The following is a 2,717-nucleotide window of genomic DNA, read 5'->3' as shown; positions in this document are numbered from 1 at the left end:
TTTTGAATTGGCAACCATGCAGCCAAGTAATGGCGTCACATAATTCTTATTTTGTCGTCTCCAGATTTCCCAGTGGTTTTTAATAATGATATTTTATTGATTTCACTAATAAGATGATTTTGTAAGGAACTTTCCTTATTCTCCTAGAGAGACTTGCTTCTTTCAAATGTTTGGCTGAGTATATATCATAGCAATAGTTCATTTTTATTGAGTGCTTACCATTTAATCCTCATTGTTATTTGTAATTTACCAGTAATGAAACTGAGACTCCAAGAAGTTAAAAAACTTGCCCAAGAACCTGTTCACAAATGTCAGAAGTGGGATTAATTGAAGTCTCTCTGATTCTAAAACCTGAGCTTTTTCTACTATACCATCATCAGACTCTAGATCTTAAGTTTGTAACTGATTAGATAATATTTTATTAAAAACACATATATTTATTAAAGATTAACTATACCTAAATGCATTGATAAATTGTCCTTAATCCACTGCATTAACTAATGGACCACTTATTTATCTTCTGAGTTTTGTTCCTGTATATTTAATAAGGTACAGTATTATTATCTATCATTCTTGTAATATTTTTATGGATTGTATCTAATCTGCCCATTGACGTTCCAGATTTTAAAAGTGACGGACATAATGAAATGTTTCACATTTCCAATTCCTTGCTGATTTACATGGAAGTCATTGTCTTTACATCATCATAGAAAAATCCCCAATTTTATTTTTATACCTTTCTGGGTCGAAGAACTGAATGCCAGGAAATTCTTCTGTCTATAAGAGAGCACTCATTTAAAAAGAATTAAAATCTGAGTTTGTTTTCAAAAGAAAATGATCAGCAGTGCAGAGAAACTGCTGATGAAAGAAGTAAATAAAGACAATAAATCACCAGCGAAGGGTCATGGCCATCGTAATTGACTCTATTTTACATGTCTTGAGCACTTCCCCTTGTAACTTATGTTGCATTATTTTGTACTTATTTATCTGTTGCATTCATCTTAACTACTTTGTCATTTCACCAGAACAGGATCCCCCGTCTTCTAGGTTTCTTGGATTTTTTTAAAAGATATGATCCAAAGGTCTCAGTATTATGAAGAAATCGGCACTCAATAAATACCTAATGAAAAATACTGAAATAATTTCTCTGTGAAAGAATTCACACCATAAACTAAGAAATACACATCTATTAAATACCTTTTTCTAATTCTAAAATCGTAGTGTCTGTTAAAATGTGTGCCTCCTCAACAGCAAACACCAAAGGATTAAGCTATCAACAAACTCAGTTTTTCTTGGAAAAATCATGGGGATGAAAAATGTTTATTAAATTTTATGGAGGCGAAGGCTTGGGCTGTGGGTGGTGAGCATCTCACCAATCTCAGTTGTAGGTTTTTCAAAACAGCAATGGAAGGAGCATAGAAACCTTCTTGTCTTGGTACAAGAGCATCACACTCTTTCTTAGAAACAGCTAGAGTTTTTGGTTTATGGCACGTTACTTAGGCTCCTAGTCCTTCATCAAGGAACCCAAGAACGTTGGTTTTACTATGTAGTTTGTCTTTCTGTATTAGATTCATTTGTGATTATTTGCCAAGTATTACAGATTCATATTATCTGGATCTAGACAATTTGGACTAAACCTTTTCCACGAGAGAAATCTAAGGCATAGAAAGAGTAAATGACTTGCCTGGACTGTTTTCTACTTAAATCTGATCTTTTTCCTTCTTGGGCCTGTTTTTGGGGTACAAGATAAAGACCAGGTGCAGCTAGCAATGAAACTTACCTCTGAAGACCCTAGGAAAGATGCATGGGCTCTACTTGTATGTGTTTGATTTATAATTTAGAATTTTTTTTTGTTTTGTTTTGGACAATGGTTGAAGTAAGGTCTTCTGAAAAGGACCCAGGATATTCCTGACTCGTATAGCTGCCCCGCTCCAACCCCATCAAAGTGCTTGCTAAATTTTCTGAAGCTGGGACAGCAATTAGACCCATAAAAATGAAGTTCATTAATGAGAACTAATTGAAAATTAATTCACCACGACTCCAGGGAAGAGCTTGCATTTAAAATGTTGTGTTGTTAGTGAGCAAGTCTCTAATCATCAGAGCATGGCAAAATACTTCAGAATGACACGTAGGTTAATGAGGTGGGGAAGCATCAGAAGAACAAAGTCTTGTAATATTAAAATAGCCACCAAGCTTAAAACAGCTGCCTTGTCCCTCCCTTCTGACTTCCCTTTCTGCCTCATTCCACCTTGTTGTTACATTGTCACTAGACAAAGCAGACACTCACTACATTATTTCTTCCCCTAACAAATCTTCTCTAGAGAAGAAACTCCACAGTATTTTCCAAGTTTTGACTACTAAATAGGAACTTGGCAAATGTCAATTTATCTACTCTTCAAATCTTAACAAATCTACTTTTTCATTTTTAAAACGTTTCTTATGGAAATTTTCAAACATTTGCAAAAGAAAGAATGCTGTAAATCAATGAAATCTCATTGACTTCTACAGTTAACTACTAAGAACCTATTTAAGACCACTTTTTAGTAAATTTGAATGAATGAGTATTTATTGTATTTTTTTCCATTTCTGTTTATCTCCCTTATACCTCCCCCACCCTGCAGTCCCCACACTGGTGTCCATGTCCATGAGTCCTTTTTCCTTTGTGCTTGATCCCTCCACCCCTAAATCCCCCATAGCTGTCATTCTGCGAAAGAGCG

This window comes from Desmodus rotundus, chromosome 2 (genome assembly GCF_022682495.2).
Source record: "Desmodus rotundus isolate HL8 chromosome 2, HLdesRot8A.1, whole genome shotgun sequence".
NCBI lineage: Eukaryota > Metazoa > Chordata > Mammalia > Chiroptera > Phyllostomidae > Desmodus > Desmodus rotundus.
Note: the sequence above shows the minus strand (reverse complement) of the source record.